This window comes from Cheilinus undulatus, linkage group 16 (assembly GCF_018320785.1).
Source record: "Cheilinus undulatus linkage group 16, ASM1832078v1, whole genome shotgun sequence".
Taxonomy (NCBI): domain Eukaryota; kingdom Metazoa; phylum Chordata; class Actinopteri; order Labriformes; family Labridae; genus Cheilinus; species Cheilinus undulatus.
The window spans coordinates 43,116,677-43,138,634 of record NC_054880.1 but is presented as its reverse complement, the minus strand read 5'-3'; positions in this window follow the sequence as shown (position 1 = coordinate 43,138,634).

The window sequence follows — 21,958 nt, the reverse complement described above, 5'->3', positions numbered from 1 at the left end:
TTAATTCCAGCTCGGTATAACTTGACGTCAGCGCTGTCTTCTTAGTGTAAGTCAGACGTAGCGTTACGCCCAGGTGTATGAACAGCTGGAGCACTCGGCTCCTGTAGTTGAATTATTCTTTAATGATTCATATTTAGTAGGTCTCTACATAAATGAAGGTCAGCATCAGCTTTAAGGTCTTTGAATGTGATTTGTAGGCGATTCGTGGTTGCAGATGTTGTGTTCGTAGAAGCAAAGGAGCTGACTGACTGTGTGGATAGATCTCAGGATCCTTGATAGACAGGTTCTTCAGGGATGGGGCTGCATTCAGCCGGCCTTATTACTGGTTTCACTTTCAAGCAGAATAAGACACCACCTCAAAAAAAGGATGTTTCACACTGGCTTTTTCCCCTACTGTGCATCAAAGATGACAGGGGCTATTTTCTTGATGCAACAATAAGGAGATCACTGGCAGCCAGCAACGTGCACAAACTACAGTATATCCTACACACACCTTCCTGAATGTAGACTGTACAATTATCAGGCTATAAACTACAAAGAGATCTGCTTCCGGCTTTGGTTTCTGAGATGAGTTACTTCTCACTGCTTCCCGCTGTTTCTTCATGCCCAGTGTGTGTGAATATAGTTGTGCAGTTAAAGGACTGAGATCTGTCTCATTGGAATTCATGTATGCATTTGATGTCAAACAGTCTAAATATTTAAGACACTAGAGGGCAAAAGGGAAGAAATCTGTGAGCAGTCACAGCAGGCATGGATTACTGATTGATTGTGCTTGGTGATCCCGCTGTGCACTGTAGTGAGCACAAGGTGCTGCACTTATTTACACATGTCTCTGAGAGTGATGGGATATGTGCATGCAAATCAAAGCTGGTGTGTTTGTTTTGACATGTGCAGTGAGAGATGGAGATGTCTCATAAATATGTTCATCTCCATGTGCATGCGTTTGTCTGGCTAGCGTGTGTGCTCACGTCACTCCGTGCGCTCTCATCACCGAGCTCTGCCTTCTGCGTCTTTGTGCCTTCTCTCAAGTCCAAAGATGAAACTCAAATAAAAAAAATATCAAGGCTGGGATAACAGTTGGATGCTGTTTGGATGACAGGAAAATATTGGGCTGGCAGTGATATGCCTTTTATGCCATCACTTTGATGGTCAACACAAAATCCCTCTCTTTCTTGTTCTCACTTCCTCACAGACAAAAATCCCACACTGTTTCTCACACGCCTTCCTCGCCAAAACTTAGCGCTGTCCAACAAAAGCAGGCGTCAGAAATAAAATCTCCTGTCAACTTTCTATTTTGGTATCCTTTGTAAATCTAAAAGAAGTGATTCCTAACTAGGATATATTTATCTGAAGGAAAACTCACCTCACTGATTCTTTTTAGAGGGGGAAAAAAACAAAACAGTAAATGAATAAATGTTGCTCCGCGATTACTTGAGTGCACTATTAGAAAGAAAAGTACCAGCCAACAAGGATTACAACATGTTTTCCTTCATAAATTCCCTCTTAACTTATCAAAGCAGTATTCACCAAGTGATTTTTTATTGAAACACAGCTTTACTGATTGATTATTAAAGCATTAGCAAAGGGGTATGGTAAGGGGGGGGCGTAAGGATAAGAGTTACGAAGGCTTAAATAATGCCTTACTTAAGCTATATCAGAATATTAATAAAGCTTTTATAGCTGTTTATAAAAAAAATATATCATGAACAAATTAGGACTTACACAAACAATTAAATTTAGACTTTTTAAGACCTGAAATGACAAAAATCAATTTTACTTTTTGCACGTCAAAAACGAGAGGCAGGAGATTTCATGGTACACCAGACCAGGACTGAATTTTCTGATTTTATCAAATGTTTCTAAAATGTCAAATGGTACAGAGCAAAGAACATTTTTGACAATAAATGCCCAAATTTGATGATTTTTGGCACATTAAATGTCTCTATTCCATTGGTTCCCATCCTGAGATCTTGGAAAGGGCAGGGCATTTCAGGAAAAATCCTCAGAGAAAAATCCTTGGAGGAATTTTCTCTGTTATATTAATGACGGCCATTCAGAGCATCGAGACAAAATGACGTTTTGCGTGTGTGCTACTCTTGAGCTAAGAGGCTACCGCTGCTGTGGATGGCTATGGTGGAGCTTCTCTGTGAATAAAAACTGATGCCAAGGCTAGTCGGAGACATGCAAAAAATTATTCTCTGCCAAGACGGGCTTTCAGTGTGGGTCTGTACTCTTGTTTTAAAAATAAATGTGGTCCAGTTCAGATTAAACTGATGCTTTCCTACAGCTACATCTGAGCAAACATCTACTGTGGCAGCAGCCAATGGATACACTGGCAAATCCCATCCGTAATGATCACAAACCTGCGTGGAAGCAGACCAGGAGAAAAACAGAAACATGTTTTATATCATGAAAAGCTTTCAGTGTTGCGCGTTGCCCTTGTTTCATTAAAGAAATGTTGTGCCGCTGTGGCTAAGTCCAAGCCAACCACTTGAATAACAGCCATTGTATACAACCACTCAAAACAACTAACCCTTCCCCATGTAACTCTCATATACTCATGCTGAAGTAGGTCAGCAGAAGAGCAAGAACATCATACATCACATATGTAAGGTAATCACCACAGCGGAGGCAGCCATTACAATTAGCTTTGAGTACAACTAAAACCTCGCTCATAGCGCAACTTGGCTTTATATGACTATCTAAGCCAGCGTTACTCAACCCTGCTCAACCAAAGAGCCAAATTGTTGATAAAATGCCTTTACAAAAGCCACAATCTAAATGGTGAAAAGTGGTGAAAATGGGTTAAAGTGGCAATGTAAATAAGCGAAATGTGGCAAAAAATGAGGGGAAAAGGGACAAAATAGGCAAACAATGGAAAAAAACAGGGTGAAAATTGGCAAAAATGAGTGCAAAGTAAAAAAAAGGATTACAGGTGGTCAAAAAGCTGCAAAAATGAGTGAAAAATGACTAAAATGGGCAAGAAAACTGTGAAAAGGTGGGGAAAATGGCTTCTAATAGTAAAAAGCAGCTTAAATGTGGAGAAATCGCAAAGAAGCAGGACAAAATTGGCTAAAACTGATGAAAAATAGCAAAAATTGGATTAAAGTGGCAACAGTGGTCGAAAAGTTGCTACTAGAAGTGGTAAAAATGGGCTAAAAGCAGCAGAAATGGATTAAAAGTGGCAAAAAATGTTTTAAAAAAGTACAAAAAATTGCAAATGAGGGCAATGGAAATAGAGAAAAAAATAAAGGTTCACAAGTTTGACCATTAAAACCTACTGTACAAGTGTGGGAAACAAACTGATTAATGTGAGGATTAATGGGTAAATTCTGAGGTCAAAGCATACATTTTTAAGGTGTCTGGGGAATAATATTTCAAATTAAGACATACTCAGAAAGATTTTTAAAAGTCTAAAAGTTTTGCAGCCTCAGTAACTCTGACTGTATCAAGCTAACTCTTCCTATCTCACTCTCTACCGGCACCAATTTTCAGGGGATTTGTCTCGTTTTTGATGTTTAATTATCGATACACTACATTACAAATTGGCCTCTAATGCGCATGGTGATGCATCTAAAAATGTTTTAATTCCCATATTGTTAATTGTAGATGCATTTTGCAGTGATCTGAAGACAAAACTGTTGACTACACAAATGCATGGATGGACTCAGAGAATAAATCATGTACAGCAGTGGTTCCAACCTGGGAGGGGGGCTGTCAGCTTTGAGATTGTCAAAGTTAGATGTACATATGTATTTTTTTTATTGAATCATGATTAGAAACAAAATGCATTAAGGCCAGCCTTAAAGATTTTTTGAAAATGAAAAGAATCTGTGCATTTTTTAGTAAAAAAGTGATCATTTTAGGGGAAAAAATGAGATTTTACAGCTGTTTAATTAGAAGAAAAAAAAAACTGAATTTCAGAGTTTTAAATGTAGGATTTTTACAAGAAAAATGTGCAATTTCCGAGTTTACAAAGTCCTAAATTTTGACAATAGAAACTCAAATTTGTCACATTTTAAAAATCCTACACTTACAATAGTATTAGGCCAAAAAAAAAAAAAGAAACCAATCTGAACATAGTAAAAAGTGTCCACTTTTTCTTGTGAATTTCCGACTTTTTAAACTTGAGATTTTAGGGGGTTCTTCAAATTAAATGCTCTGTATTGTTGTTATAAAGAGTGGCCCTAATATACTTGTATGAATTGATAGTTTATACATTGATTTTTGTCAAGAACAAGTTTTTTAAATGTCAATGAAAACTATTAGAATTGATTTGATTTTTTCCAAGTGAGTCCTGGGGGGCCGAGTAGGGGTGGGGGTGGGGGGTCCTGAGGAAAAAAGGTTGGAACCCCTGTGTTAGGAGGAAGAGCTAGAGGGGAGAAAGTGCAGGAAAGAGGTGGGAGAGACTTGATAGATCATTCCAGGCACGTAGAAAAGGTGAGACTGAAAGAAAGGGTCTTGAAGATGCCCCTATTTTTACTTTCTTTCTTTGTCTCCTGTTCCAAAAATAGCAGCGCTGAACCATAAAATGCTGCAGCTCTCGCCCCTCGCCCTGCCTTGTGTCTGACACGAATCGGGTTGCGACAGTCTGACACCAAGTGTCACCCTAACCGTTTGTTGCCAAGTTCCGGTTACCAACTCCTCCTCGCGCCTTCTGCCTCGATCTCACATACTCACAGGAAGCACAAAGGGAGGCAGGGGAAAAAATGGCATTATAAATTGGCAGGAAATAGAGCGGCACAAAGAGAGCGTTGATGAAAAGCATTGTGGAATTTAAGAGGGATTGAAAAAGGTAGAACTATTTCATTTCAAAGCTATTTTTTGTTCTGTGCCTTTGATGCGGCTAGAAAGCAGCACTCTTGATGATAGAAAACAGAATTGATTCCTAAGGTTCCTGTTTCATGAAGAATTCCAACAGAGCAAATGCTGCAACAAAACTAACCCACGATGCACAATCAATTGGACATTTGCCTTTCAGCCTGCTTCTCTTACTTTCATCTTTAAGAAACAGACTGTTTTATGCTTAAAGAAACACTCTTCCTTATCACAGCACTTCAAGTGATTTACAATTTATAACAGCCTTTTTATTTTTCTTCAGATTAATCCACAAACACAAAGACGGTGTTATTTTATTTATGCTGCTTTGGCCCACACTAAAGTTCAAAGCCAGAAGAAGGCACACATCAAAGATGATTTTAGCTGAAAGGCAGAAAAATCCGGGGAGAAAGACGGAAGTTGGCAAGCTGCCTCGACTCTGATAGCATCTCACGCTAACGTTTGCGTATTACAATGAAAGCTGACCAAAGGAGTTCACATCCTTCCTTCTTTTAATATCACTTTTCTGTGCAGCGTAAAAGAACCTGGAGTGTTCTCAGCTGCTCTGACAGTCATGACAAACTTTAACTCTGGAAAACATTAAGTGTGGTATCGGCTCCGCAAGTCTTCCTTTTGACATTTCGCACAGATTCACCGACCACACGGATGACTGAGATACCCAGTTGCACCAGCTTTGTGTAGGTCAGTAGAGATGGGATTTATGGCTCTTTGAAGGGAGCCGGATCTTGTGGATCCATTCCTTTCAAAAAGCCGTTCAAAAAACTGTCTCTTTTTATATTTTTTTAATTTAAGAAGCTAGCCTAACCTGACACATCAGATGGATGAGTTTCACACATCCATCTGGGAAAGCTTCAATAGGAAACGTTTGGGAAAAGGCAGAGGCTTTGAAAAAAACTCGGAGTGTGATTGGATGAATGTTCTGTCTGTCATTTCTCTACACACCAATCAGAGCAACAAAACATGTGATGTAGCCGCTATCGAGCTGCGCGTGCGCAGCTACCGAGGAATAATGCAAAACATGGCGACTGTAGACATGTAAGTACTCGACTTTTGTCGTTTTTGAAAAGAAAACAACTCACCGCTGTTCTTTGTTCTTCTTTTAACAAAGAAATGTCAAGTTCTGATAAAACTGAGGCTTTAGCAGCATCCACGCTAAGCTCTTCCGCCATAATTGCACTGGCCTCTTGCTGCTGCTTGTTTACGTCACGTCTCTGCCTGAAAGTACAGCCCCTCGTTGCTGATTGGTCCTGTCACTTTCTAACTGGGCCCAAATGGTTCAGATGGGAGCTTTGCAAGATGGATTTGCCAGTGAAAAACAAGGAAACTGGCGTATCCCTCTGCTTTGTAAGGTCAAAGCTAGCCTGGGTTATCTCATTTTATCCAGGAAATAATCACTGGAAGGAATAATTGGGTACAATTTGGGTCAGAATCATTCAAAACTAGATATCTCACAAATATACATTCTATTGGTGATAAAATCACTGATGGCATCTTTAAGAAATCTAGTATACAAGAGAAAAATATAGATACCACATACTGCAGTAGTTCTGTACTGTTAGTATTGCATACATGTATGTAGTACACCTAAGTGATTTTAGAGGAAACATTTCACATAAGAATATTTTGTTAGAAAACCTCAATACTTTTACAAAACAGCATTTCAAGTATCAGATAATAAATGAGAAACATGTACATACAGCCTACTATTACTACTAGTATTAACACTGCTGACCTGTCCTGGACTGCATATAGCTGCTTTGTTAAAAAGTTCTCCTGAACAGTCCTTGGGTGTATAGTCTTCTAACTCTGTGGAGTTTGCATCCGTGTGAAACAAAGGCATAAAAGAACGAATGGCTCACAACGGTGACTCGGTTCCCATTATTCGTGTTAAAAGCCTTTTAAAAGATTTGGATCATTCGTGGACGTCTCTATCGGTCAGACATTTGCAAAGTGGAAGATTTGGCTGGGCCCCCGAACAAACCTAGAGAATGGGCCCCTCCTCAGTCAATGTGTGTTAGCTAGCCTGGCTTCATTTTGGAACTGAAAGGTGTTTCAAGCGATTATTGGGTCTGATGTTGAAGATATTTAATTCTGCCACTTTTGAACCTCTTTAAACCATTTTCAAGAAATTTTGTGCACTTTCATAAGCCACTTTTTACCACTTTTTTAAAATGTTTACCCTCTTTATACTAATGATGGGAATTTCAGCTCCCAAACAGCTTTTTATTTGGTACCAGTTTAGTTTCATTTGACCTGCCAGTTTTAGCGATGCCATAACACACGATTTATACTTCGGCATGTATTTTACTCCAACTATGCTTAGTTTTTACAATTAATTAAAATATCATGTAATTATTTTTCAGAATCTACTGTCTCCCCCAAAACACCTTGTGTGTTAGATAAATCTGCTCATTGGCTGGGATGTATGACACACCTGATATATAATGGTACACAATCAAACATGATCCTTAATGCATGGTGTGCCTGTGATAGAGGATAAAAGATCATCCACACTTATCAAACAATACTCAGACATACAACTCTATATAAAAATAATAGTAATAATGATATAAAACGGCTCACAAATGGGATCCAGCTTTTATTGTTAACTTAGAAGAGTCGGCTCTTTAAACCGGCTCGTTCACAAATGACCCATCACTTCTTTGCACATTTGGCTACTTTTTACACTTTTTCCCCCACTTTTTCTGCCAATTTAGCCACTTTTCACTAATGTAGACCTTATATTTTTGCTATGTTTCCCCTTTTTACCCTCTTTTAAATCCATTTCACCACTTTTCTTGCCGTTGTTGCCTCTTTTAACCCATAGTTGCCACTTTTTTTTTTTTTTTTTTGCCTGTTATCCCTTTCCCTTTTTGACAATTTTTTGACAATTCAAACCCAATGGTGCCCCTTTTAATCCTATTTCAAGGTTTATTTTTGGGCATTTTGTGCCTTTATTTGATAGAGGAGAGGACAGTGGATAGAGTCGGAAACAGGGAAGAGACATGCGGTAAAGGGCCTCGGGCCGGATTCAAGCCCGGGCCACACGCGTACATGGGGCGCGCCTTATCCATTCTGTCACCTGCGCCCTTGCAATTCCCTTTTTTACACTTTTTTTTGCACTTGTAGCCCTTTTCACCTTTTTTCTGCCTGTTTTAATAATTATCAAGCCATTCTTGTAACTTTCTGCCATTCATTTTGCTTCTGTTAACCCATTTCTGCCACTTCAAACCCATTTTTATCCTGTTTTAAAGCAAAAGGTTTCACATTTTGGCTATATACCACAGCATACATAAAATAATAAATTATTTATATCTTTGATAGGGTTGGTTTGTATGCAAGTTAAAAACATCAAATATTCCTATGACAGTTTAACTTTACAGTGGACCATGGTTTTTACCAAGCTCTCGCCTTTACCCCCCCTACGAAGGGAGTTACACCTCGAAAAAAGAGAAATCATGACCATGACCATGCAAAGTTTGGATCTTTATGATGATTATGCTCCATGCTCATGTGTGAGACAGAGCAGCCAAGTTCAGTAACCAGGCTGTGGGAGTTTTTTGATATGATGTTAAATAAGCTGCAGTCACTAAAACTCAAGCTGTGACACTGAGCGCTGTAAACGCCAAGGCAGCAGAGGAACCACAATGAGTGGCGTTATCCACAGTGAAGACAGGAAACGCCCACAGGGGAACCTCCCCCCTGCTGCTGAAGATCTGTGTCCAGTTATGACGGGAGAAGCTGCTGCTGAGCTGAATGTCAGACATGGCCTCTGAAGTACAGGATCAGGTCTTTTACATCAACTGTGTGCACATTAGCGACACAGACACATACACTATATTGCCAAAAATATTGGCTCACCTGCCTTGACTGGCATATGAACTTAAGTGACATCCCGTTCTTAATCCATAGGGTTTATTATGATGTCACTCCACCCTTTGCAGCTATAACAGCTTAAACTCTTCTGGGAAGGCTTTCCACAAGGTTTAGGAGTGTGTTTATGGGAATTTTTCACCATTCTTCCAGAAACGCATTTGTGAGGTCACACACTGATGTTGGACGAGAAGGCCTGGCTCTCAGTCTCCGCTCTAATTCGTCCCAAAGGTGTTCTATCAGTCACTGATCTAGAGATTCAACATGTATGTTTTAGTGTAAAACTTTTCCCCACGCAGACGACAGTAACACCCTCTCCTCTGATGAGAGCATCAGAAAAAACACAGAGAAGGTCTTGGAAGAATCTCCCTGTCCTCTACCTCCTCTCCTACGCGCTCTCTGTCTCACATACCTCACCACTCTCTTCCTGTGCCTTCATCTCCTCCCCCTTGTCTTTTGTGTGCGGAGGTGGGTGGAGGCGTTCCACATGACTGTGAGCTAAACGCACCTCCACGCACCACAGGGTGCATGTTTACTCATTTGGTTTGTCAAGACATGAGGAGAAAAACTGTCACACTCTCTTTGACTAAGTGAAGACATCAAGAGACTGTTTCTATCCCTCACAAAGGCTTTATTTTGGAAAATTAATAAGTAGAGCATCATTACAAGCATGCACGAATACCTGAAAGGCCAAAATCCGACAACCTTTTCCTTAGTTTTGGGATTCCAACTGTCGGCTCATTTTTCCCCGCTCATTTACGTCTCTGCTGTCCATCTCAGGAAAGAACAACGTTAAAGAGCTGTGCTAAGATTACTGCAGGTAATTGGTTTCATCAACCCAATCACGCCTTTACTCCCCACAACAAAAGACTGCAAGAGAAGAGAGGAATAAAGATGGCAGCATCAAGTGTGTGTTCTTTGAGCAGCTATTAAATAATCTGTTTGAAGCTAACTAAAAAAAATCAGACCCTCCAGCAGCTGCTGTTCACCGAACAAGGTGAAAGAGGCGACGTTTGAGCTCCTTCAGAGTTTATGCCATCGATGCTCAACGCATGGCTCCTGAGCCGCAAGTGGCTTTTTTATGTGTTAATTTGAAATATTATTCCCCCAGAAAACCTCAAAAACTTTGACTTCAGAAATTACTCATAGTAAGTCACATTAATCAGTTTGTTTCCCACACTTATAGAGTTTGCTTTATTTGTCAATCCTAATGTTTTGTCAGTATATTTACATTGCCTTTACTTGCATTTTTTGCCTCTTATTACATTTTTTTTTTGTCTTTTTTGATCCGATTTAAATTATTTAAGCCCAATCTTGCTATTTAATGCGACTTTTTTCCCATTCTTGGCCATTTTTCCCACATTTTTCTGCTTTTTTTCCCTGTTTTATTCACTATTTTTCATTTTTGCTATGTCAATGCCATTTTTCTGAACAGTTTTTACCACCTGTAACTCTTTTTTAGTCACTTTCTGCCCTTATTCTGCCACGTTTTCTGCATATTTTTGTCACTTTTCACCCACTTTGCCACTTGTTTGCTGCTTTTTGGACCACTTTTGCTACTCTCTGCTACCTTTTGCCCACGTTTCCCACCTTTTGCTGCTATTAGCTAATTTAAGTCACTTTTCACTAATTTTCCTGCCATGTTTTTTCCTGCTTTTTGACTGTTTTTGCCACCTGTAACTCATCATTTTGTCAATTCTCACTCATTTTGCCATTTTCTGCCTTTTGCCACATTCTTTCCCTCTTTTTGTCACTTTTCAACCAGTCTTTGCCACTTTTTTTTGCATTTGTCACCTTTAATTTATCTTTATTGCCCCTTTAACCCATTTTTTGCCACTTTTTACCACTTAGATTGTGGCTCTTGTGAAGCTATTTTTCAACAGTTTGGCTCTTTGATTGAGCAGGGTTGAGCAACACTGGTTTATGCACACCTATTAGATGTGTGATGCTCTCCAGGCAGTCGCACACACAACTGCTGGAACGAAGATGCCGCAATCCGTCTTTTTTTCAGAGGTTTTAACATCAATTAACTAAAATTACCACTGCTTGAGCACATTTTCATAAAGTCGTAAGAAATATATGGTCAGAGGTTGCTCTAGGCTTTTTGCTGATAGTCGTTTTCTCAAACAGGTTCGTAAAAGTTCCGTTCTACTGGTAATTTAAGTTTTATTTTTTTATATTTTTAATATAATTATGAAAGACGACTTATCCCCTAATAAAGCATTATTTTCACAGCTATTGTTGGTACAAAGAAGAATCTTTCAGATAACGCATGGAGAGAAAGATTAACACAGCAGCACAGCGTTTACTCCTTTTGGTTTCAAACTGATTCACAACACATTCTCTGTTTCTTATAAAGAGGAGATAATTCAGCATCTGCTCCAGTCTGTTGTGCATTCAAGGGCTGTGTGTCATTATCTGACATTTAAAAGCTTTATAAAATGTGCTCAAAATAATGTTGTGTTTCTTTTTAGCACAAGCGTAGTGCTTTTTAAACTGTTTAATTGCGATTATAGAAAAGAAAAGAGCAATTTGTGCTTCAATTGTAAAATATTTCAATATAAATGAAAGCTGTAGGCTAAAGCATTTGAGGTGTTTATCAGAAACTAAGCAGAAAAAATAATAATGACAAATTTTGACTCAAATTCCGGCTATTTTTGTCAATGAATTGGATTTATCTAATAAAACTTGAAGTTGTTTAGACCCCAGGGAGAAATGGGACAAACAAAGAGTAAAAAGAAAATAAGACATAATACAAAGAAAAAAATCTTTAAAGTCATCCCAGACAAAATCCAAAGCACTTTAGGGGAAAAAAAAACAAATTCCCCTGCATTTCCATTGCAAATTTCTGAAATATAACTGGAGAAGTTGCTAAAAGTTTCTGGAAAAGTTCTTAGATTTAGCGGAAAAGTTCCCTAGACGAGTATCAGAATTGTCAGATAAAATTCCCAAAGAAATCCTTTCAAACATCTAAGAGAAAATCCCTAACCTTTCTGAGGAAATGACCCTAAGGTTTTTTTCACACCTGATAGTCCAGGAAACTTGCAAAGCAGAAGGATTCACCCGTTTCTGTATTTCTAACTGGCGAATCCATCTCACAAAGCGACCATCTGAACAGATTGGGTCCTGTAAGAAAGTGACGGGTACAATCAGGAGTAAGAGGCAGTACTCCTGGGCGCGGCGGAGTTGTGACGTAAGTAAGAATCGACAAAAGGCCGGCGCAATCATGGCAGGAGAGATTAGCGTGGATGCTGCTAAAGCAGCAGTTTAATCAGAACTTGACGACATTTCTTCATTAAAAGAAGAACAAAGAACGGCAGTGAGTTGTTTTCTTTGTGGAAACAATGTTTTTGCCCTTATCCTGACCGGATTCAGCAAGTCTAATTGTCACGTGTTTTGTTGCTCTGATTGGCCCGAAACCCCTCATTTTTAAGTGGACCAGAGTCCGCTAGTTTGGCCCTCACCAGAGTTCATTTGAGTTTTTGCACTACTCCAAACAAACCAGACTATCTGGGAAAAAGGACCAGGGTTAGTTTAAAGCGGACCGAACAGCTCTGGTTTGAATGCACCCTAAGTTTCACAATGAAAATTCTTGAATGGTAGGAAAAAATTCTGTAAAACAGTTTTTTTTTTTTCTGTTATTGAAAACTTACAAGACAATTCTGTGACCCACTAAAAAAAGCTCTGTGACCAACCTTTGGGTCCAGATTCACAAGAGCCCCTGCTATAGGAGAGATGGTGTTATGTTTTAACAAGGGACTGTGTGAACTGGTGACTTTGCAGCTGAAAGTGTCAGCGGTTGTCATAGTTACAACATTGTTGAAACACTCAACATTTCCTGTCATGTCTAAGATATGCTTTGGAGATCTGAACTTTCTGGAAACCTACACAAAGAGGCTTTTTAACCATTATCTATTAACACATTCGCATAGTCATCAGTTAACATGGTCACATCTTAAACCATTACACCGGTCACTGATGTGAAACAGACAGTTGATCCAGTTGTTTCTATTCTCCGTGCTGGTCAATACTCGTTGGCTGATTTCTGGTTGAACGTGTGTGTATGATGTCAGTTCAGGCATATGAACCCTTCCTGAAGTCCTTTGAAGACCATAGCTGATTCTCAAGCTGTTAAAATGCTGCACTGTAGAGCCCTGCACATTTTTGCCTGCTCCATGGGATTTCTGACCATTACCAAACTCACACAACATCATTTCATTGTAGTCTAACATTCAGATTTAAAATCACTGCATTCAATTTAATGAATTATTACAATGAAACAAGAAAGGACTTCTTGATGTGACAATCACATCTTCCTCGCCAAGCGCATCAGCTCCGTCGCCCCACAGCCTCAGATGTATTTAACTCCAATGTTAAGGATAATAATATTGAAATAGATTTATAATGGGCTTTATTTAAGCTAAGCTTAACCCTCTGCTACCTGGAAAGTTTGTGTATGAACTTATAAATACTACAGAGCACCCACTATCATCATTTTTTGCTCTGCAGGAGGCTGTCACTCTTGTTATAATCAGGTAGATTGCATGTAAAGAGGACATTGTTTCCTGAAGTAGCTGCATAATGGCTCAGTGTTTGTGTGCTGATGATTCTTTTGCAGCACACAGATGCATGCAAAATAAATCATAAAACAAATCTCATCTAAAATGAAAGCCACAGTTTATGAGACGGTTTACATTTTGTGAAATGGGAATCTTTTTTAACAGATGCAAACGCCTCCATGATGGCAATGTGTGCAAAACAGACAGATCTGTGTGTGTCTGTGTGAATGTGCCGGCACGAAGGGTGAATGCTCATTATTCCAGTTGGTCAAAATGACCCGACGGCCTTCAAAATTCTGTTATCCTTTTAATTCTTGAAATTTTGATAATTTTTGATGAACAAAACCTCTGGATACAAGTACAGCTCTTGTATTGCTTATATTAGACTTATATCAGAGAACAGTCAGGATTAGGGGTGGGACAAAACATCAACACACTAAAATATAGTGATATTTCACAGCGCAGTACTGTATCGATATTTTAAAAGCCGTAGTGATATTTTATTCATTAATAATTCACTTTGTTGGTTGTTGGTAGTTTGTGGTGTAATTTCACCCCCTGACTGCAGCAGGCAGTTAACTCTTCCCTCTTCTCCTCTCTTTAGACCGGTGGTTCTCAACATGGGGGTCAGGACCCCCTTTGGGGTCGTGAGGCACTCAGAGGGGATTGCCAGATGCTTTAAAAAAATGTAGAATATTTGTTAAATGACACTTTTCCCCACCAAATTTTATCAAGAGTACCTTGATGCAGACAAGATGGCCGACATACATCCAATCCATACCGGAAGTCTCAACCAGAAGTCCGTACGTCTAAGTTTAGGCATTAAAACCCGAGTGGTTAGGTTCAGGGTAAGGCAGTGGGGAAGGTGATATATTTGAGATCCAGCACCAAGGGTTAGGCTTAGGCACGAAAAAGACTGGCAAACACTGGCAGCTGAGTCCAACATGAAGAAGAAACTTCTGCTTGGGACTTCCGGCATGAATTGGATGTTATAGCGACGCCCATGTCGGCCATCTTGACTGCAGTTGGGTCCCTCTCAATTCTATTATTATTCACCACTTTTCATCAATTTAAACCTGAACACAATTTAAACCTATTTCCATCAATTTTCTTCCAGTTTTTGCCAATTCTAATACATATTTTGCCACCCTTAATCCATTATTGTGAATTTTAACCCCTTTCCACCACTTTTTTCTTCCTGTATTTGCCACTTCAAACAGATTTTTGCCACTTTCCACCTATTGTTGCCTCTGTTGACCCATCATTGCCACTATTAACATATTTTTGCAACTTTTTACTCCCATTTTTGCTGATTTAAACCACATTTCACGATTTATTATGCCCATTTTTGCACGTTTTACCCATTTCTGCCTATTTTTCTGCCCATTTTTGTTACTTTTAACCTATTTCTGCCAATTTGAATTCCCTTTTGGGCACCTTTTTGCCAATAATATCAAATTTTGGCCACTTCTAATCCATTTCTGCTTCTTTGAAAATCCCATTTCACCACCTTTTCCACACCTTTTTTGCTCTATATTAAACCCATTTTAATTCTGTTGTTAAGAAAAGAGATTTACATTTCTAAGATGGTTATGTACTATTGTTGCTTTGATAAGAGTGTTTATTATTCAGGTCTACTGTACAATGGTCCCCAGGTTTGGCTAGGCCCCAGAAAGCTCTCCCATTTATCCCCCCTTATGGATGGCTGAGTTAAAGTACCTTTAGGTACAGTGGGGGTCCCTGGTTTCTTGCACCATTATTGTGGGGGTCGCAGCCTGAAAAGGTTGAGAACCCTTGCTTAGACATCGAGATCACGCTAGACTTCCTGTCTGAGCGAGCTGGTTGCTCGTGCCTACACAGCAGAGCAGCTTCTGCATTAATAGCGGATATGTTGACTTATTTTGGCTGACAACAATAAAGGCAAAACAAACGTAGACAGCAGTCAAGTCGTTTCCAAGATATGCTCGCCAGAGTGAAATACTCAGACAACACCACAAATCTGAGGGTTAGGCATAATAGCGATAGCAGGAGTTTAATCAGTCTGAGACTCCAAGCTTTTCATCCATGTGTAGTACCGTTACATGTAACCAGGATGTCATTGCTTTCTGAGGATCTCTTTCATTCAGACGGGAAATTTAATCAACATGGCTGTTGTTCTGAATATTTAACACGGATGTCAGAATCCAGGCAGGATGCTGGGGGGGTTTGAAACACCTGTTGCAGGTGTGGTCGGGAGTGGATGGAGCACGCTGCAGGAGTGAGCGGGATTAGAGAGAGTCTTGCACAGGGCTCTAGTCCTGTTAACAAGGATTCTATTTGGAGTTAAAATGCTTTAATGATAATAAGTCACTACAATAACAGCCTGTTAACCAGGATGAAAAGTTACAGTGAATCCAGCCTCTCATTTAAGTTTGGTCACTGGTCTGACTCCAAAAAAACAATATGGCAACCATTCAGTGCTTAAAAGGTTGTTGACAACTCAGTGGAAGACATCCAGCTGGCCTCCAACACCTCTTTTATGGTTTTCCCTCAGGGTCCCTGCCATTCTTTTATATTAATGCAATGCTTGAAAAACAGTCAAAAATGGCAAGTTTATTTTCCTTTAATCATGAACTACCCAATTAAATATCCCGCTTATAATAGGCTAATTCATGCAGTGAAGTGGACATTAGAGAAAGTTAAGGCTTTTAATGCTTGGAAACATACTGAGATTGATAAAGTTAAGGATTTTAAGTCAATCAGTGTAAGCAAAAATGTCAAGACCTTGATCGCTCAGCCAGACGAACCGTCAGAGAGAATTCAATAATGATCTGCCAATTATGCCGGCTGCCACTCTGCAGACACCCCGACAAAAGGATGTGTGATTTCATTAGAGCTGTTGAATAGTAAAATAGGTCTGGAGAAATAACTGGAGGTCTCTCCATAAAATTTCGAGATTTAGCTTTTTATTCTTTGATTAATTTAATTTAAATGAGCTCCCCAGAATAGAAGAAAAAGGTGGAGGAATACAAAGGAGTGACTTATATGGACAAGCGTAGGCAGCATTTGAATTCAGAAAGAAGTGGATAAAAGTCTCAAAACTATAGTTAATTATCAAGCCTTATGTTATTTAATTTATTAGCCCTGTAAGAGCTGCACAGGAGTCTGTGCTTAAAAGTGCTGGCTATCTAATGTGGCAATCATTTTTTCAAAGCTGGATGAGTGCATTACATCCTCAAATACAACAACATGCAATATTTAACATCCTGATGTCTTATAGAGTTGCTTTCTCTCAGTTTTCCTGAAAATAAGACTATTCAGACTTCTGAGATAATGATTTGTGCTTTTTCTCATGATAATAAGAAGAGAGGCATCTATTGTTGTAGATTTAGAGTTTTGTTTTGAATGACAGCATCATTAAAGGCACGCAATAAATGCCACTTTTGTCACTTTGGCTGCTGATGAACTGAAAATGTGACAATACAACTCACAAAGTCAGGATGTGATTACAAAGGATGCATTTTTATCTCCTCTGATAGTTTATGAGAGAATGTGGAGGGCTTTATCTGGAGACTCAGTGCACTGATTTGTCATCATGGCATGCTTTACAAAGCATGCTTTCTTTGTATTTTCCTTTGGCTCTACTAGTAGTAAATTTAAAAAAAATCTTTGATATATTCATGCTGTTACCCCTGATTGAATAAATATTGTATACTTGAATAACTGAATACTTAAACTCGCACTATCATTACCGCAGGCGCACTGCATGCAACCTGACCAGAACCATTATTGATCCTGTAGGGCAGGGGTCATCAAGTACTTCTGCACAAGGGCCAGATTTAGTCTCAACAGAAAAACTGGGGTCTGGACTTTCAAATACACCAAAATTAAATGAATATTTTGATCTGGCTAACATATTATAGTAGTAGTATTTGTATTTTCTTTCAAAAGCAGGACATTTTAGGCATTACCAGTGAGATCTAGCCCTGATCTATAATGCCGCAGGCCACAAGGAGATAGGCCTGACAGCAGAACTGGCTGGGCCTCCCCAGAGACTGGGCCTCCCTAACTGTGATTTAGTACGAGTGTTAACTCATTTTAACTACTTCTTGCCTCTTTAACCAAATTTTAGCCATTCTTTAACCCTTTTAACCACGTTTCCTGCATGTTTTATCCTCTTTGTGCCACTTTTATCTATTTTTGCCATTTTAAACCTCTTTTCATTACATTATCAACAATAGTTGCCACTTTTCTTCTTTTTTGCCACTTTTCACCCATTTTTGCTTTTCTTTAACCCCCCTTTGCAACTTTCCTGCCAATTATTTCCCCTGTGTGTTACTCTTGAACACCTTTTCACTAATTTGCTAGGCTATTTTTGCTGTATTTTTGTCATCTTTAAACCCATTTTTGATACTTTTTGCCCCTTTTTGCTTTCTTAACCCATTTTTTGCCATTCTTTAACCCATTTAAACCACTATTCCTGCATGTTTTATCCCCTTTGTGCCAGTCTTTCATCCATTTTGCCACTTTTTAAGCTATTTTCATTACTTTTTGAACTATTTTTGTCATTTGTAACCAGTAATGACACTTTTTGCCCCTTTTCTCACTTTAACCAATTTTTGCCACAATTTAACCTCTTTTCACCACTTTATCTGGTCATTTTTGCTGCACTTCTGCCAACCTTAACCCTATTCTTAAATATCTACTAATTGTGAAAGCAAATTTCTGTAAAAAAACACAAATGTTAAGTCATTCTCAATTTATCTCGGTATTCATTGTTCTAACATTCGGATTTACAATCACTGCATTCAGTTTGATGAATTATTACAATGACACAAGAAAGGACTTCTTGATGTGATATTTTGGGGGCCAGACGGGAAGCTTTGGGGGGGGGGCTGATTTAGCCCCCCAGGCACCAGTTGATGGTCCTGCAAATCAGGTTTGCTGCACCAGTTTTTAACAGCTTTTCTTCCACATTGGATAACAATTCTACATCCTACTGGTAGTTAGCTGGATTACCAACAAAGTGAAAACAAATGGTTAAAAAAAAGAAGAGCTTCACAACTGCAGAAACTGAACATTTTCAGGCTTTGTTTGCTCTGGGATATCCCCAAAGTAGACTACATCTTAAAGCCAGATTAGAAGAAAGAGTCATTATGCAACAAAACTATTTAAGATCACTGGAGGGCACAGTTCAGCTCTTGTTTCCTGCACCTCAGTTTTTCAAGTGCAAATAGCTGGATTCAGAACCTAAAGAAGGTCGAGTGTTTCAACTGCCAGTCAGCACCTCATTGCCCAGAAAGGATGTCAGCTGGTCATGGCAATTTCATCTTTATGAATGTACCAGAACTTTAGGTTCCTGTCATCTTTCGCAGCCCTGTGGACAGAGCTGTACATGTTGGGTTCACAGATGAAAAATCTCAAATTTCTGTCATTAAGCAGTCAAATGTGTAACTCTGTATTTATTTTGACCAAGGAAAAAAATGCAGTTTTTTACAGGATGCATTAAGCCACATGTCTGACACCTACCCTGCCAATAAAAAAGTAGCCTCAAAACTCAGTTATGCTTGCTGCTGACATCTGTTTTGCTTTCATGCTGTTTCTACAGCAGCTTAGAACATTTTACTGGAGCTTTAACAACCAAATTAAGTGCTGCAAAAACTCAAAAGTGGATTTCTCAAAGTAGGGGGGGCTAATTGCCAGATATCAAAAGAGATAAATAAGAAATTCTGAGTATTTTCTGTTAGCCAAATAGCAAAAGCTTCAAAAATTTACCAGGAGTTTTTTTTTTTTTTGTTTTGTTTGTTTGTCACACAGCATCTACACGGTGACTCAAAGGAACTGATGTCTCTTATGAAGAGCTTAGATTCTATTCTTATTCAAAACATTTTAATAATGCGATTACTTCCTTTATATATTTTGAAAAGACATTCTTGATTTAACAATAAATCACAGCGATGGACTGCCGGCAGCATGAAACCAAATCAGTATGGTTGTCAACTGGAGATGTCTGCATGGGTGTTTAATTTCCAAATTTAAGTCAGTTCAAGTTTATTTATGCAAACCAAGTAAATCCCAAAAGAAGAAGAGATATTTCAGTAGTTTCAGATGAAATTTGGTTTTTCAGCCCCTAGTATTTAAAGGGTGCATTAGAAAGATGGACATGAGAACACAACATTAACAATATACTTGTTCCATACATGGATGCACAACAGAGCGCCTTCTCTGTGGTTTAATATCAGTTCATGTGATGATAAATCAGAATGGAGTTTTTAATGAGACTAAGATAAATCTTTTGTTTCAGCTTGTTTCAACGCTGACTTTTCTTTTGTTTTAATTTCTGGAGTGCCAACCAGGGTTACACCTGGCAAAAGTAGGTTTTAGTCATTGAGTCACCACTTAATTTAAATAACCAACACAAAGGATGTAAAAGTCAACAACTCAATATTTTTAAGAAATGGAAATGTAAACTAACTTTCTCAGTTAAAGAATAAAGTTCGTATTAAATTAAAAATCCCACACACACATAAAAAACCCAACAAGAATGAAACAAAGACCCTTAAAGAAAAATGTTTTCTCTGACAGAGCGAGCGTGTGGATCGTTACAATATGACTGCTACTGTGTGCCAAACAAAGAGGCTATCTGGCTGAAAAATGACAGAGCGTACGATTGAGCCAGCATTTTTACCTTAAATTCACTCAGTTATGCAGAGCAGCTACACCCATCTGTGAAGCTGTATAGCCTAGCTTTCCCACGTGCATCCTGTTTGAAGAGACAAGGCTCTTTTGTTAAAATGTGATTCATTATTGGCAAGAACAACAAGAGTCTCCAAACTCCAAACAGGCTGTTCAGCTGAAAGCTAACCTCTATTATAAAGTAAAATACACAGCAAGATTGACAGTGTTAATTTAACACATATAAGCTAAATGTGACACTCTAAAAGTGTCTATATCAGTTTCCTCTGGTGAGATAAACGCAGAAAGTCAACTATGCAAGTCAATGCATAATGATGAAGAATACATTATGCGTTCCTAAAGATGGGCGATTTTAAGTCGACCATGCGACAGTCGTGGTAGAATGTCATCTCATACTGTACGACTGAATCGCTTACGACGCATGACCATCACGCACGACCCGAGTGCTCACACTGTGCAACTGAAGTCGGGGCGGGCTGTGACAGAAACCCACGGAGTTTCCTTTTTAAAAAGTCTCAGGGTCTAAGGGTGAAGTCTTTCCAGTCATATTCTCTCTCTCTCCCCTCTATCTCTCACGCCATCTCTCTCTCTCGCTCACCCGCTATCTCTCTCTGTCTCACACACACAAACAGCATCACCTCCGTGTCAGCTGCAGGTCCACGGGTATGAATATTTCCTGCTCATTTATTGCCTTTATCATAGCGGAGATGCATCAGAAAGTGATTTCAGCCATTGTCATGGTAATTTAGGACATTGTCTGACAGTTTACAAAGGAAATAATCCCTCAAGGTTGTTTATTCTGCTCGCGTTTCTGCTCTCACTGTGAAGTGTCTGGAGTCATAGGACCAAAATATCAAACATGCCAGAAATCCTTCCGACCAGTCGGAAGCAGGTCGTGGGGTTGTAGTCGGGCTGTGGTTGGCCGTCGTACCCCCTGTACACAGCATGACAAATGACGATCAATCTGACTGAAAGTCAGCCTGACTTTAGAGTGAGTCGTCAAAATTCATGGCTGAATTGCAGGAAAATCACACAGTGTACACCCGGCTTTAAGAGCACCTAAAGTAACAGGCAGGAGCTGTAACTCAGTGGATAACTTCACTCATGGTGCAAATGTGTAAAACTAAAATGACAACAATCCACTTGAAAATTGACCAAAAGACCCGAGCAGGGAACTGCACAACAGGTAATATCATCAGGGCATGGTGAGGAAGTCTGCAACCACATCCCCTACATTTGAAAACTGTGTCATCAACAGAGGTGGAAAATGTACCAGAGTATGGTATTTAAGTAAAGTACGGTTACTCTGGTTAAAAATGACTGAAGAAGAGGTTAAAGTACCGATTACAAAATTAACTAAAAAAAGTACAAAAACACAAAAACTGCACAATTACAGTAATCTAAGTAAAGGTAATTAGTCTTTCAGCCCTGCCCTTTAATGCAAACTCCCCTTCTAACAATTTCTACAGTAACAGTACACTTTCCCCCATTTTTTAAATATATCTAAGCGACAACCTTCGGTCCTGAAAAATGAAGCCAAAGCTGAAGCGCAAAAAAATGCAACACAGTGAGTGTCCACTTGAGGCTGGCTGCAGGAACACTGGAAGTCCTGTCTGACCTGTTAAAAAGATGTTTTTTACACAAGAAGTAAACTGGTTTACAGCCTGGTTCGAAAAACCAAACGTGTCTCATTAGCTAAAGTCGTCATGTGCTCTCACTGTACGCGGGGTGAATTATTTTGTACCACAGTCGTTTTTATTTTATTTGGGAAAAACCTCACTGCGCACGGCGCATTTCCTTTAATTGACAGATAGCTTGATAGGCAGAAGCTACGTTTCTGTCAACCAGAATGCTAGCTAGCTAGCTGACAGGAAGTCGAGATTAGTGGGTGGGCCGTTAGGTTGATCCAAAGTTCAGTTGAGATTTTAATATGGAAGCTGCCATGGATTGGCTTCAAGAGCAGTTTGAGTCCGCCTATTGTAATCAGACAGCTGACGTCACACAGGCTTTGT